This window comes from Chiloscyllium punctatum, chromosome 29, assembly GCF_047496795.1.
Source record: "Chiloscyllium punctatum isolate Juve2018m chromosome 29, sChiPun1.3, whole genome shotgun sequence".
Taxonomy (NCBI): domain Eukaryota; kingdom Metazoa; phylum Chordata; class Chondrichthyes; order Orectolobiformes; family Hemiscylliidae; genus Chiloscyllium; species Chiloscyllium punctatum.
Window position 1 is genome coordinate 36,842,129 of NC_092767.1, and position 16,743 is coordinate 36,858,871.

Consider the following 16,743-nt stretch of genomic DNA (forward strand, 5'->3'; position numbering starts at 1 on the left):
TGGCACCGTTACAGCTGACCTGCGGCAGGTTGTCCCACAGAACCTTGTCAGCTTCCTCGCTGGACAGATCTGGAGAGAACAGAGCAGGAATAGACCCTGACTTGGGCCCTTAATCTGAAACAAGGGATCATCATCAGTTAGCAGCACAAGGAGCTGCTGGTGGAGCCCGTGCCTTTTTTCCAGCGAGTAGAAGAAATGGGAGCCACGGTCAAGATCCCAATGGAACTGGACTCACAAACTCATGTCCACACTCCAGGACCCAAAGGGATCCAGATCCTGGGGTACAGCCTTCTGCTCTTCATGTACCATCCCATAGGTCCAGGTCCATGTCAGGCTGACCACAACATAACTCTGGATCAAGCACCTCCTTCTCCAATTCTCTGATCCTGGATTTCCACCTTTTCATCGACGCCCATGTGTATCCCTGACAGAAGACATGGATGTGAGTCTTGCTGACATCCTCAAGGAGAAAGTGAGGACTGCAGATGCTGGAGGTCAGAGCTGAAAATGTGTTGCTGGAAAAGCGCAGCAGGTCAGGCAGCATCCAAGGAGCAGGAGAATCGACGTTTCGGGCATGAGCCCTTCTTCAGGAAGGGCTTCTGGATGATTCCTGAAGAAGAGCTCATGCCCGAAACGTCGATTCTCCTGCTCCTTGGATGCGGCATGACCTGCTGCGCTTTTCCAGCAACACATTTTCAGCTCTTTCTGACATCCGCCAACGCGGGGAAGCTCCCCCTGTTTCCCTCTCCAGCAAGTCCTGAAGTAACGAAACAAGTCCCAGAACAGCTTGTCTTCCAACAGCAGGGTGTTGAAGTGTCAATACCCCAACCTTGCTCTGGCACGGAACAGACCGAGCTCCACTCACACCAGGTTGTCATCGGAGATCAACACCTGATACATTGAGGCCTTCAGAACACAGAAGGTGTACACCCTGAAAACGTAGAGACGGTCAGTCCGAGACACTCCAACCCCAGGACTCACAAAGTTGATCGCAATGGAATCAGGGTGGACATTTCACCAGGCATCTACCAAGCCTCTCAACTTGCCCACCGATGCTGAGCTCTTCTGGGTATCTCCACGGCCCCTCCTCCTGAGAGTGCAATTTAAATGTCCCCTGAGAAGGATGGGCTCCCCCTCACTGATGGAGGGAAGAAGACTAGATGCTTCCTTGTCCTAGATGCTCATGCACCATCTAAGCTGCATATACCTTCATGAAGTGAATCATTGAGCCTCTGAAATGAACCATGAGTTGGAGCAGATGGCTGGGTCACCTTGACCCTGAAGATCTCCAGCTGGGAAAAGAAGCCAACAAGATAGCCATCCCTCCAGAATTGGAGGCCAGTGACTCAGGAAGTCACTGCCACTCCAGGAGCCATGGACCTTTGTCTCCTGATACACTCGGGATTTCTTGCAGGAGGCTCACTGTGTAGATTCATTCCCTGAGGAGCGAAGGATAAGATATCTGCACTCGGCCTTCCTGCTGCCTTTGACGTTGAGGCTAGCTATGAATGTGTCATCAGCAACAACAAAAAAATGAGAACTAACTTACTGAGTGTGGGAGGGACTCTCTTCCCCCTCCACACACAGAGGGCACAGCAAATGGAGGCACCATCTGCTCACTCACAGCTTCTTGATTGGTGGCTTGGGTGTTGGCAGCGGTCTGCAAGGCAGGCCAGTTCCTCCAGAGTAGTCCCACCTCCTTGCAGGCGATGGCACCGCACAGCCTTCACTGACCAGAATGCCTGGTAAGCAAAGACCTCCTTCAGACCAAGCAGTACTGACACCATACCCAACATATCTTCCCGAGCTGGTGAATGTGTGATGGAAGGAAATCAAATGGAACAAAGGGCAGGATATTCATCAAAATGATCCTCTGGGAAATTACACCCAGAGGGTCAACAGGCAATACCATCTTAGCGACAGTAAGGCCCTTCTCCAGGGCGGGTTGCACCACCTGCTCAGTCTTCAGGAAGAACACTGCCTTCCCATACATCTTTGATGTAGTGACAATGGTGGGGAACCAGACTAGCCCCACCAAGGCCGCTGACAGGTCTTAATGGTCATGTTGGGGTGAATGTAACATTTCGTCCTGAGCTGGTTTGTTAAATAAGGAAAGGGTGACAAGGCCCTGGGAGGGGCTGGGGGGGGAGGTGGAAGATGCATCCACCCCCACATAGGAGTGACTGGGCCCCACCCTGGGTATTGTTTTACAGAGTCCAGTGATTGCCATCACCACTCCCAAACCAAGACCAACACCTCCCCTCACATAAATAGTCAGTAAAGGAAATTGAGAGAGTCCTGTTAGGCTTGACCTGCCAGTCCAGTCACCCAGGCAACCATGCCCTGACCTGCTACCCAAACCACAGGTGCAAAGCAATTGTTCCCCATTGCCCTGAGCAAGAGTCACTGGCAGCAAATAGGTTACAGTCACAAAGCAGCAGCAATAAGGCGATTGTCCAGGCTCCAAATCGTTCCAGGTCCCAGAATCCAACATACAGCCACTCGTTGTAAGTGTTCAGCGCCCCCCCAAGAAATTAGTGTCCAAGCCAGAATCCCCAAACTGAAGAAGACATCCAGGCTCCAGAAACACATCTCCCAGCCACCGGAGAATAGAATTGCAGACCATCAGGCTCCTCAGGGCAGCGGCAGCAGCAGTGACAGCAAGTCCCAAGTTTGGTTCCCTCCAGGCTACACACCTAAGGTCGAGGCTGTAGGCCCCAATCCTCAGCATTTTCTCCCCAGCATAGGAGGTGTTTTTACAGCAGTATTCAACTCACCGAGGAAAAATACAGACCACCAGGCTTCCAAAGGCAGTAAAAGCATCAGAGAATCCCAGGTTCGAGTGCTTCCAGGCAGGCAGGCTGCAGCACCAGAGACTCCATGCACTAGGCCTCAACCTACTCCAGCTACTGTCAGTTGCAACAACTCAGCATCTATTTTCCAAGGACAGCAGCAACAGAGTGCAGACTCCTGACATACTTCCGTCTATGGGAGAACAATCCTCTGCTGTCACTCTGTCTCCTGACGTTAATCCAGTTTTGTATCCAAGTGGCAAGATCACTCTGAATCCCATGTGATCGAACTTCACTAATTAGTCTACTTTGTGGAACCTGGTCAAGGACTTTAATAAAGTCAAAGTAAACAACATCTACTACTCTGCCCTCATCCAGCTTTAAGGTAACTTCTTCAAAAAGCTCAATTACATTTGCAAGACACGGTTTTCCTCATACAGGGGCCATATTGGACCTGGTACTGGGGAATGAGCCAGGACAGGTGGTAGAAGTTGCGGTGGGAGATTTCTTTGGGAACAGTAACCACAATTCTGTAAGAATAGAATACTTATGGATAGAAAAGAGAGTGGTCCTAAGGTTAAGAGTACTAAACTGGGCCAATGCCAATTATATCAAAATTAGTCAGGAGCTCGGAAATGTGGATTGGACACAGTTATTTGAAGAGAAGTCCACATTTGAGATGTGGGAGCCTTTCAAAGAGAGGTTAAAGATAGTGCAGGATAGGCATGTCCTGTTGAAGGCAAAGGATAGGAAGGGTAAGATTCGTGAAACGTGGATGACAGGAGAAATTGTACAACTAGCCAAGAGGAAAAGGTACATAAGGTCTAGGCAGCTAAGAATAGAACGGCCCCTGGAGGAATTTCGGAAGAGTAGGACAAATCTTAAACGAGGAATCAAGCGGGTTAAAAGGGGTCATGAAATAGCTTTAGCAAGCAGAATTAAGGAGAATCTCAAAGCATTTTATTTTTATATAAGAAGCAAGCGGGTAACTAGAGAAAGGATTGGTCCACTAAAGGATAATGAAGGAAGGCTGTGTGTCAAACCTGAGACAATGGGTGAGATTCTGAATGATTATTTTACATCAGTGTTCACTGAGGAGAGGGACATGATGAATATTGAGATTAGCGATAGAAGTTTGATTAGACTGGATCACATTAATATAAATAGGGATGATGTGTTGGGTAGGCTAGAGGTTATTAAGGTGGACAAATTCCCAGGACCAGATGGGATCTATTCCAGGTTGCTGAGGGAGGCGAGAGAGGAAATAGTAGGGGCCCTGTTGGATATCTTTGTGGCATCCTTAAACACAGATGAGGTGCCAGAGGACTGGAAGGTTGCTCATGTTGACCCCCTGTACAAGAAGGGTAGTAGGGATATTCCACGTAACTACAGAGCAGTGAGCCTGATGTCAGTGGTGAGAAAGTTGCTGGAGAAGATACTGAGGGATAGGATCTATTTATACTTAGAAAAGAATGGGCTTATCAGTGATCGGCAACATGGTTTTGTGAGGGGGAGATTGGGCCTTACCAACTTAATAGAGTTCTTTGAGGATGTGACCAAGCTGAGAGATGAAGGAAGGGCTGTTGATGTCATATACATGGACTTTAGTGAGGCATTTGATCAGGTTCCCCATGGTAGATGAATGGAGAAAGTGAAGTCACATGGTGTGCAGGGTGTTCTAGCTCGGTGGATAAAGAACTGGTTGAGCAACAGGAGACAGAGAGCAGTAGTTGAAGGGAGTTTTCTCGAAATAGAGAAAGGTGTTCCACAGGGGTCAGTGCTGAGGCCACTGTTGCTTGTAATGTACATAAATGATCTGGAAGAGGGCACTGTTGGTATGATCAGCAAGTTTGCAGATGACATGAAGATTGGTGGAGTAGCAGAAAGCATAAGGGACTGTCAGAGAATACAGGAGGGTATAGATAGACTGGAGAATTGGGTGGAAAAGTGGCAGATGGTTTTCAATCCCCTGGAGCATGGGAGGTTAAGGGGTGACCTGATAGAGATTTATAAAATCATGAGGGACATGGAAAGAGTAAACAGACAAGGTCTTTTCTCTCGGTTGGGTGAGTCCAGAACTAGAGGGCATAGGTTGAGGGTGAGAGGGGAAAGATATACAGAGGAACCTCCATTATCCACAGGACACAGGCGGGGAGTATTTTGTTCAGTTAATTGAATGCCCGATAACATAGTTAGCCACACATCGGGATCTAATTTCAGGATCATCAGAACTTCGATTTATCGAATGTCGGAATAATCAAGGCTCCTCTGTAAAAGGGACCTAAGGGTTAACTTTTTCTCGGAGCGATTGGTGCGTATATGGAATGAGCTGCCAGAGGAAGTGGTGGAGGCTGCTTCAATTACAACATTTAAAAGGCACCCTGTAGATGAACAGGATTATTTTAGAGGGATGTGAGTCAAGTGTTGTCAAATGGGAGTAGATTAATTTAGGATATCTGGTTGGCATGGACAAATTGGACCAAAGGGTTTGTTTCCATGCTGTATGACTCCATTTGAACGTGCAAAACAAGATCAGAATGAGAAAAGAATTGCTTCCTTTTTTTAACTTAAGATTTTAAGAGGAAATGTCCACTAAAACCCCAAGTCTGTGTTTGTTCCCACACCCAGTTTCCTCCTTGGGTCTTGTGTTCGTTCTGTCCATTTCTAAGTATTATCCCTTACACGCCCATGCTCGGCAAGTTTTAAACCTCCATAATTGCTCATGTTTTACATTAACCTGTAAAATCTGAAGCCAGCTCTGATAGTTTTCGGTATAACCACTCGGCCACTGATTTATTCTCTTCCTCTTTATTCTCCTGGAGTGAGCCGTACTGTGAGGCCACATTTATTTTAGATTAGATTAGATTACTTACAGTGTGGAAACAGGCCCTTCGGCCCAACAAGTCCACACCGCCCCACCGAAGCGCAACCCACCCATACCCCTACATCTACCCCTTACCTAACACTACGGGCAATTTTAGCATGGTCAATTCACCTGACCTGCACGTCTTTGGACTGTGGGAGGAAACCAGAGCACTCAGAGGAAACCCACGCAGACACGGGGAGAACGTGCAAACTCCACACAGTCGGTCGCCTGAGGCGGGAATTGAACCCGGGTCTCTCTGGCGCTGTGAGGCAGCAGTGCTAACCACTGTGCCACCGTGCCGCCCATTGTCCAGCCCCAGTTTCCCTGAGATGATGTTCATCGGCCTTCCCATTGATATTCACCTGTCGCAGTGATGAAGGTGTCAGGAATTCCAGGATATTAATCCGACAGAATGAAGGAACTGAATAGCATGTCCGTGGTGGGATGGCATGTCCTTTGTTTTTCCTGTTGGGTTAGGATGTGGAGTTGGTTGGTTGGTACTGTTGGAGTGTGTTTTTAATGAGTTGCTGGAATGCATTCTGAGGATCAGTCTTACAGCTAGAGTTCAGGTACAGTGGATGATAACGTGTCGGAGATGCCGATCAGGCAGGCTGCTCTTCTGGAGCTTCTTGAGTGTCCTTCTAGTTGGGAACATGGAAAGAGTAGGAGGGAGTTTATGTTACAAGCATGTTCCTCTTCCACTGTGATCCTGGCTGATCTGCAGCTCAGTCCCTTTTACCTGCCTTCGTTCTCGATCTCTCAGTACTTTTGCTTAACAGAAATCTTAGTTTTCACTTGAGAGTTAACAACTGATCAAATATCATTTTCCATTTGTGGAAGGAAACTTCAAACTTCCATCACTTGCATCTACCTTTTAATGTGTAAATGGTGGACAGAATTTGACAGTCACTCAGTATCTAGTCTCTGCCACACTCTCAATAATCAGACAGTTGAATATTTTCTTGTTGGAAATGGTTACTTCTTCATTAGTAAGTACTACCTGCCACACAATGTTGTCCAGGTCCTGCTGTAAGCGCCTTGTGAGCTGCCTTATTCTGGAAGGAATTGTGAATGTAGCTGAATGATGTAAAATTGCTAATATTGCTGTGACTTTGTATGATAAATGGAGGACTGTTGAAGGAACAGCTGAAAATGGGTGAGATGAGGATACTATTTGGAAGAATTCCCGATCACAGAATCTCTACAATGTGGAAAAAGACCATTTGGCCCATTGAGTCTGCACTGACTCAAACCCAGCTCGCTGTCCTATCCTGTAATCACACATTTACTGTAGTTAATCCATTTAACCTGCACATCTTTGGACTGTGGGAAGAAACTGGAGCACACGACAAACACCCATGCAGACACTGGGAGAATGTGCAAACTCCACATGGGCTCCAAGTCTTCAACTGAACCGGGTCCCCAGCACTGTGAGGCAGCTGTGGTAACCTCTGAGCCGTCATGCCACGATTCAGTTATGTTTGCTTTCGCGATGGAAAGGGATAGGTACACACCAGAAGGCAAGAGCTACAGCTGGAGGAAAGGCAATTACAATGTGATTAGACAAGATGGAGGATGCATAGATTGGGGAAGGAAACTGCAGGGCATGGGCACAATGGAAATGTAGAGTTTATTCGAGGAACGACTATTGTGTGTCCATGATAAGTATGTACCTGTCAGGCAGGGAGGAAGAGGTTGAGCGAGCGAACTGTGGTTTACTAAGGAAGTTGAATCTCTTGTCAAGAGGAAGAAGGCAGCTTATATTAGGATGAGATGTGAAGGCTCAGTTAGGGTGCTTGAGAGTTACAAGTTTTCCAGGAAAGATCTAAAGAGAGAGCGAAGACAAGCGAGGAGGGGACATGAGAAGTTGTTGGTGGATAGGATCAGGGAAAACACTAAAGCTTTCTACAGGTATAGAAGGGATAAAGGAATGACTCAAGTAAGATTCAGGCCAATCAAGGACAGTAATGTGAAGTTGTGCTTGGAGTCAGAAGAGACAGGGGAAGTGCTAAATGAATATTTTTCGTCCGTAATCAAACTGGAAAAAGACAATCTTGTTGAGGAGAACACTGAGATACAGGCTATTTGACTAGATGGGATTTGGAGGATGGGTTCACATGGAGGAGGTGTCAGAAATTCTGCAAAGTGTGAAAATAGATAAATACCCTAGGAGAGATGGGATTTATCCTCGGATTTTCTGGGAAACCAGGGAGTAGATTGCAGAGCCTTTGGCTTTGATCTTTATGTTGTCATTGTCTACAGGAATAGTACCACAAGACTGGAGGGTAGCAAATGTTGTTCCCTTGTTCAAGATGTGGCGTAGAGACAATCCTGGTAATTATAGACCCGTGAGCCTTACTTCGGTTGTGGGTAAAGTATTGGAAAATGTTACAAGAGATAGGATGTATAATCATCTTGATAGGAATAAGTTGATCAGGGACAGTCAACACGGTCTTTAGATTAGATTAGATTCCCTACAGTGTGGAAACAGGCCCTTTGGCCCAACAAGTCCACACCAACCCTCCAAAAATCAACCCATCCAGACCCCATTCCCTTCTGACTAACTTGCCTAACACTATGGGCAATTTAACATGGCCAATTCACCTAACCTGCTCATCTTTTAACTGTGGGAGGAAACCGACACAGACACGGGGAGAATGTGCAAACAGACAGGTGCCCGAGGCAGGAATTAAACCCAGGGCTCTGGTGGTGAGAGCCAACAGTGCTAACCATTGAGCCACCGTGCCGCCCAAATGGATGAAGGGTTTTGTGAAGTGTAGGTCATACCTCCCAACTTTATTGAGTTCTTTGAGAAGGTGACCAAACAGCTGGATGAGGGTAAAGCTATTGATGTGATGTATATGGATTTCAGTAAGGGGTTTGATAAGGTCTCCCATGGTAGGCTACTGTACAAAGTACAGAGGCATGGGATTGACAGTGATTTAGCAGTTTGGATAATGAGTTGGCCAGCTGAAAGAAGGCAGAGAGTGGTGGTTGACGGGAAATGTTTGTCATGGAGTTCCATTACTAGTGGTGTACTGCAAGGATTTGTTTTCGATCCACTGCTGTTTGTCATTTTTATAAATGACCTGGATGAGGGCGGAGAGGGATGGGTTAGTAAATTTGCAGACGACACTGAGTTCAGTACAATTGAAGATAGTGCTGAAGGATGTTGTAGGTTATGGAGGGACATAGATAAGTTGCAGAGCTGGGCTGAGAGGTGGCAAACGGGGTCTAATGCAGAAAAGTGATTCACTTTGGAAGGAGTAACAGGAGTGGAGATTACTGGGCAAATGGTAAGATTCTTGGTAGTGTCGATGAGGAGAGAGATCTCAGTGTCCATGTACATAGATCCCTGAAAGTTGCCACTCAGGTTGACAGGGCTGTTAAGAAGGCGTACGGTGTGTTAGCTTTTATTAGTAGAGGGATCAAGTTTTGGAACCATGAAGTCATGCTGTAGCTGTACAAAACTCTGGGGAAAGCTGCACTTGGAGTATTGTGTGCAGTTCGGGTCACCGCATTCTCTGAAGGATGTGGAAACTTTGGAAAGGGTTCAGAGGAGATTTACTCGGACGCTGCGTGGTTTAGAGGGAATATGTAATGAGAAAAGATTGAGGGACTTGAGGCTGTTTTCATTAGCGAGAAGAAGGTTAAGAGGTGACTAAATTGAGACATCTAAGATCATCAGAGGGTTAGATCGGACGGTAAAAGCCTTTTTCCTCGGATGGTGATGGCTAGCACAAGGAGACATAGCTTTAAATTGAGGGGCGATGGATAAAGGACCGATGTCAGAGGTAGTTTCTTTACTCTGAGAGTAGTAGGGGGTGTGGAATGCACCGCCTGCAACAGTTATAGACTCGCCAACTTTAAAGACATTTAAATGGTCATTAGATAGGCATATGGACGGGAATGGAATGGTGTAGGTTTGATGGGCTTCACATTGGTTTCAGGGCCAAAGGGCCTGGACTGCACTGCAATATTCTATGTTCTGTATTTGTGTCTGATGTCCTGAGACAAACGCAAAATGCTGGCAATGTTGGAAATCTGAAATTAAGAACACAAAATGCTGGGAAACTGTGTCAGGTCAGACAGTATCTGTGGAGAGAAACCATTTGGTACAGGTCTGGACCTTTCCACATGAGATGCAACCTTCTTGAAACATCCAAGATTCCCAGAGGACCTGACAGGGTTGATGCAGAAAGATTATTTTCTCTTGCAGGAGAGTCGGGAACCAAAGGGCATAATCCCCAAATAATCCCTCACCACCCAAGACACATGAGTTGGAATTTCTTTTCTGAGAATAATGAATCGATGGAATTATTTGCCACAGATGACTGGAGAGGCTGGTTTATTAAGGTTAATCAATGCTGAGATAGATTGTTAAGAAAACATATGGTGCGTTAGCTTTTATTGGTAGAGGGATTGAGTTTCGGAACCACAAGGTCATGCTGCAGCTGTACAAAACTCTGGGTAAAGCTGCATTTGGAGTATTATTACAGTCTGGTTACAGCATTATAGGAAGGATATGGAAACTTTGGAAAGGGCCCAGTGATTTACTAGGATGTTTCCAGGTACAGAGAGAAGGTTTTATGAGGAAAGGCTGAGGGACTTGAGGCTGTTTTCATTAGGGAGAAGAAGGTTGAGTCTGCAGGCCAACCTGTTTAAAGTTGATTGGAGGAAAAATATTGCAGTCTTTACTAAAGCCATCATGGAAAAAATTCCAAAACTGAGAATACAATAAAGAGCAGTCAGCACTGGTATCAAACCCTATTGAATTGTTTGCTGACATAACAGGATGGGTAAAGGTACTACAGAGACTGTATTATATCTGGACCTTTAAAAGGTACCTCCAAGTAAACGCATGACTAAAGTTGCAACATGGATTCAGGAAAAAAGGAACAGAATAGATAGCAATATGGTGGACACGCATTTACAAACCAAAAGAACTGCCGATGCTGTAAATCAGAAACAAAAACAAAAATTGCTGGAAAAGCTCAGCTACAAATAAAAACTAAATCTTAAAGTTAGTTGCTCAGACTGAAAGAATGTGTTGTTCCATAGGGTACGAGTCCTGAAAATAATTATCTAAAATAATTGTGTCTGGAGATCAGAGGTATAGCAGTTATGTGGATGACAGGAAATTGGGGCTTATGGCTAATACTGAGGAAGATTGTAATAAAGTAGCAGAGTACAGGAAGGTTAGCAGAATGGGCAGGACAGTGGCAAATAACTTTAAGAGCCGGTGTATTTACATTGGAAGGAAGAGCAGGAAGCTGCTGAGGTATATGTTTAAAATTGAGGGCATTTGATGATGTGGACTCAAAAAGTCATTTTCACAGATGAAGAATAAAAGTGAGATGACATCAATCTAAGATGGACATAATTAAGACCAATGAAGTATGAGAGAAATGTCTTCTCCAAACAATGTGGCATTCAATGCTACAGAGAAACATAGAAGACAGGAGCAGGAAGAGGCCATTTGGCCCCTCAAGCCTGCTCTGCCATGCATCACAATCACAGCAGATTGTCCAATTCAATCAGCTAATCTTGTTTTTCCCCATAACCTTTGATCCTATTCACCGTAAGTGCTGTATGTAACTGCCTCTTGAATACATTCAATGTTTTGTCATCAACTACTTCCTGTGGTAATGAATTCAACAGGCTCACCATTCTTTGGGTGAAGAAATGTCTCCTCATCTCATTCCTAAATGGTCCATCCTGAATCCTCAGTCTGTAACCCCTGCTTCTGGACATTCCCACCATTGGGAATATCCTCTCTGCATCCATCCCGTCTAGTCTGGTTAGAATTTTATAAGTCTCCATGAGATCTCTCCTCATTCCTCAGAACTCCAGCAAAAACAATCCTAACCCTAGTCAATCTCTTCTCATAGGTCAGTCCCGTCCTCCCCGGAATCAGTGTGGTAAATCTTCGCTGCACTCCCTTGAGAGCAAGAATGTTCTTCCTCAGAAAAACAGACCAAAAGTGCCCAGAATATTCTCGGTGTTGCCTCTGCAAGGCCCTGTATATTTGCAACAACACGTCCCTGCTCCTGTACTTGAAACCAATTACAATGAAGGCCAACATACCATTTGCCTTCTTTCCCACCTGCTGCACCTGCATGCTCACCTTCAGTGACTGGTGCACAAGGACCCCCAGGTCCCACTGCACACTCCCCTGTCCCAATTTACGGCCATTCAGGTAGGAATCTGTCTCCTTGTGTTTCCTTCCAAAGTGAATAACCTCACATTCACCCAAATTATACTGCATCCCATAGGCTTGAATGTTGTGATGATTCAAGTGCTCATCCAAATATTTTTTAAAGTTTGTAAGGTTTTCAAACTTGTCGAATATACTGGCAGGGAGATGTCTTAGAACTGTGCAGGAGTATTTAAACTGTGCAGGAGGATTTAAACTGGTGCAGGGTGGGAAAGGGTCCAGGGTGGCAGGGGTGGGAGTGTGGTGCTAGTGAAGAGAGACCGAAGGAGACAGTGAGGAAAGAGAGAAAAGTTGCCCATCCAGGGCAAGTGAGGAGTATTCCATCACACATTCCTGACTTGTGGCTTCTCGATGGTGGGACAGGCTTTGGGGATTCAGGAGGTGAGTTACTCGCTGCAGGATTCCCAGCCTCAATAAAAGTTGGGAAAAGGAGCAAATCAAATTTTCAGGGGAGGCAGGAACCATGCAGAGAACAAAATAAGACTGGTAAATTAAACTGCATTTATTTAATGCACAGGGCCTAGCAAGTAAGGCAGATGACCTCAGCATGGGCCTGGGATAGCATGGCAATTATAGAGATGTGGCTTAGGATGGACAGGACTGACAGCTTAGTATTCCAGGGCATAGATGCTACTGGAAGGATAAAAAGGTGGGCAAAAGAGGAAGGAGAAGGGCATTTCTGATTAGTGATAACATTACATCTGAACTTAGGGCGGATCTTCCTGCAAATGCATAGAGGAAAGTTATTCGGGTAGAACTGAGAAATAAGAAAGGGATGATCACTTTATTGGGATTGTACTACAATTGCCCTTCAATAGTCAGTGAAAAATTGAGAACCAAATTTGTAAGGAGATCTCAGTTATCTGTAAGAATAATAGGGTGGTTATGGTAGGTGATTTTAACTTTCCAAACATAGACTGGGATTGACATAGTGTTAAGGGCTTGGATGGAATGGGATTTGTTAAGGGTGTACAAGAACATTTTCTGATTCAGTTTGTGGATCTACCTACGAGGGAAGCTGCAAAACTTGACCTACCATTAATGATGTAGATGAAAGTATTAAAAGTAATATTAGCAAATTTGCTGATGACACAAAGCTGGGTGACAGGGTGAAATGTGAGGAGGATGTTAGGAGAATACAGGGTGACCTGGACAGGTTAGGTGAGTGGACGGATGCATGGCAGATGCAGTTTAATGTGGATAAATGTGTGGTTATCCACTTTGGTGGCAAGAACAAGAAGGCAGATTACTACCTAAATGGAGTCAAGTTAGGTAAAGGGGCAGTACAACGAGATCTAGGTGTTCATTCAATGAAAGCAATGAAAGCAAGCATGCAGGTACAGCAGGCAGTGAAGAAAGCTAATAGCATGCTGGCCTTCAAAACAAGAGGAATTGAGTATCGGAGCAAAGAGGTCCTTCTGCAGCTGTACAGGGCCCTGGTGAGACCGCACCTGGAAGATTGTGAGCAGTTTTGGTCTCCAAATTTGAGGAAAGACATTCTGGCTATTGAGGGAGTGCAGCGTAGGTTCCTATCAGTTACGATGAAGGATTACTGGATCTGAAACGTTACCTCTGCTTTAACTCGACAGAATCTGCCAAACCTGCTGAGTTTCTCAAGTGATTTCTCTTTTCATTCACATTCACATCCAGACGACAGTCCCAAGGTGGGACCACACTTCCTATTGGCTATAAGCTCGAGATGGACAGACTCTCTAACCAATCAGAGCGGGATGGAGAACCAAGGCCTGCCCTGAGGACTCTCACGGTGTCAAGATTAAAGTGGTGTTGGAAAAGCACAGCAGGTCAGGCAGCATCCGAGGAGCAGGAAAATTGACCTTTCAAGCAGGAGCCCCTCGTCAGGAATGAGGCTGGGAGCCTCGGGGGTGGAGAGTTAAATGGAAGTGGGGTGGGTAGCTGAGAGTGCAATGGGTAGATGGAGGTGAGGATAAAGGTGAGAGGTCAGAGAGAAGGGTGGAGCAGGTAAGTGGGAAGGAAGATTGACAGGTGGGACAGGTCATGGGGACAGTGCTGACTGGAAGGTTGGAACTGGAGTGAGGTGGAGGGAGGGGAAATAGAAACCAGTTCCACCAGAGAACACACCAGATGGCCTCCTTCTTTAAAGACCGTAATGTCCCCTCCCACGTGGTTGAAAATGTCCTCCAATGCATCTCAGCCATGTCCTACACCTCTTCCCTCAACATTAGACATCCATGTCTGATGAAGGAAATCTCATGAATCTGAGAGATTATCTGACAAAGTTCAACTGGATGCAGATATTTGAAGATAAAATAATGACAAATCAGTGGGACAAATCATAGGTGTCCCCTAGCAGACAAGGTGACATGAAACAGTAAAAGAAAGATACTGATCCTGACAAAACAATTCAAAAACTATGGGAAGCTTAGTCGAGAATCTAAATGGGTGAACTGAAAACTAAAAAAAACACTTGGAAAGGCCAAGGAAGGCCAGGGCAATGTTAGTGGGTAAGATCAAAAATAAAAGTGGTTTATTATGAAATTAAGAGCAAAAGGATAACTATGAAAATTATAGGGCTGTCAAGTGCAAGGTGATTAATGTTGCCACTGCACACTCACACACTAATGCACACACACAAACAATAATCCAATGCATCGCTTAGTATTTTATTACTTTAATCACAATGAATCATGTTACTATGTTTGTGATTTATTCCATGTTAATGAATATAAACCTGTTGTGGTGAAGATCTGTGGGAAAGATTTGTCTGAGGCATCATCTCATGAATTGGTTTTGAAGTAGAAATGTTTCCCTGACCAAGGAACTGCATCAAAAATAGTCAAGACATAAACACTGTATTGGAGAACTGTGTCCCATTGTTACAATGACTATGAAGATACGGCATTTGGAAGTAACACCCCAGACAGCTGCACATATTTCTTCAACCGTAATCTTGACAAGAGGAGCAGAGAGATGACATCTGGGGATGGGCTTGAAACAGGACAGTGGTGTCATTGAAACCAATTAAATGAGCCAATACCAGGACATCCCGAGCATGACAGTCACAGCAGGAGAAAGGGGAATGAAGAAATAATTTGGAATTTGACTTGCTGCTGAAGCTGGGTAAACCACAACTGCTGGAGAAATTCAGCAGGTCTGGCAACACCTATGGAGAGAAAATAGTTAACATTTCAAGTCAGTGACCCTTCATCAGAAGTAGTAAGATCGGGTGCTCCAAAATTGAGCTCAAATGAACTGTTCTTAGGAAGGATGAAAAGGGGAGGCAACAAAGGAGTGGGACTGGCTATTTTGATTAGGGAAATATCACGGCAATACTGAGAGAGGATGTTCCTGATGGATCGTCCAGTGAAGCTATCTGAGTTGTGAAAAAAGGTTGTTATTACTTTGATGGGATTTTACTATAGATTCCCCAGTCATCAGTGGGATATTGAGGAGCAAATATGTAGGGAAGTCACTGATAGGTGTAAGAATAATAAGTGGATCTTAACTTTCCAAGCACAGATTGGTAATGGCTGTGAGGAATTTGTTAAGTGTATGCAATAAATCTTTCTCAATTAGTATGTAGATGGCCCTCTGAGAGAAGGGGCAAAACCCAACCTTCTCTTGGGAAATAAGGCAGGGCAAGTCACTGAGGTATTAGTGGGGAAACACTTACCACAATTCTATCAGTTTTAAAATAGCTGTGGAAAAGTAAAGGCCTGATTCAAAGGGTAAAGATTTTCAAGCTGTCAGTGGGATTAATTCAATCTCTGGATATGACAGCATGTTTGTTTCCCAGCCTTTGATATTGTACATATGAGTGAGATCATTCAGCACTCAGATCTGTTATTCTTTGTATGTCTGATGGATTAGGACCATATATTTAATGTTTATCTCCATATTTTTGTTTGTAATTATACCTTTAATATTGTAATGTATAAATAGTTTTCTATGTGGTATATCAATTATAAATAACCTGAACTCTATGGGAATACCTGTTTTAATTAAATAACTTGTGTGCCTTCTGAACATGGAGTAAACTTTCATGATGCAAACAGCAAATACTCAGCAGATCAGACAGCGTCTGTGGAGAGAGAAACACAATGAATGTTTCTGGTCAATGATCTATCATCAGAGAAAGTAACTGAGTATTTCCAATAGTCTCTGTTTGTATTTAATGTTCACAGCATCTGGAGTATATAGTATTTCAAATTATAAATCTGCATAAACATACTCTTCAATTGGTTGTTGTAGGTTACTATTGAGATATTAACACAGTTCTGATCGATCTTATAGTTGCTGTGATTTAGAGGCTGGGATTTGTTTACAGACCAATTTGGAGAGAAATGACTCCTTTCTCTCTTGCTTTGTATGAGTGTTAGAATAAAAATATATCACTGGAAAGTGGGATCGTAGTGAGACTGAACAGTGTCTCTGTCTGAGTCTGTGGGAGTGATAACCCTCTGTGTCTCTGTATCTCTGTCAGTGATAATGTGAGTGTGTGTGAGAGGGAACTATCCACATTGTTACTTGTGTCTCAGCTGGAAGGTGGGAAGAAGAGCAGAAGGGAAAGGCTGTGATGGGCTGGAGGGCAGGAGAGGCTGAAATGACAGAGTAACAATATTAACCAAGGAAGGGGTGGAGGGTGCAGTGGGAAAAGAGAAAAAACAGAAGATGGGGATGTAAATTACTGGATCCTTACCAACTGTCATCTGAAAAGAATCAAAACAAAAGAAAACTGTGACAGCGATAACAAAGGGAGATACTCTGTCACGTCGCCTTCACTGTTTACAGGATGCATGATTACTGTCAGATTCTGAATAAATTCTGTCTGTTTCTCATTGTTAACTCAAATATGGCCATTTACTCTCAGTTTGCAGGAAACGGACCTG